Source organism: Notothenia coriiceps, unplaced genomic scaffold (assembly GCF_000735185.1).
Source record: "Notothenia coriiceps isolate Sejong01 unplaced genomic scaffold, NC01 NC01_scaffold00025436, whole genome shotgun sequence".
In the NCBI taxonomy this organism is placed as follows: domain Eukaryota; kingdom Metazoa; phylum Chordata; class Actinopteri; order Perciformes; family Nototheniidae; genus Notothenia; species Notothenia coriiceps.
In genome coordinates this window covers 21,541-21,820 of record NW_011358137.1, presented here as the reverse complement: position 1 = coordinate 21,820, position 280 = coordinate 21,541, and positions in this window count along the sequence as shown.

The window sequence follows — 280 nt, the reverse complement described above, 5'->3', positions numbered from 1 at the left end:
CCAGGTGTGATTCACATGGGGGGATTGAGCACATACTGTAAGAGAGGGGGAACACATCTAGTGTGTGTGTGTGTGTGTGTGTGTGTGTGTGTGTGTGGGAACACCACGGGTGTTACAAAGTTGACTAAATCATCCAAAATGCAATGAAAGTGGTGATCAGCAATTTGTTATGTTCAAATGTCTACTGTGAAGGATATCATGAAGCCTTAATGCAGTCGAATGTAAAACAAAAAAGTTATGATGAAAGTAGTAAATCGGTCAGATTTGACCCGAAGACACC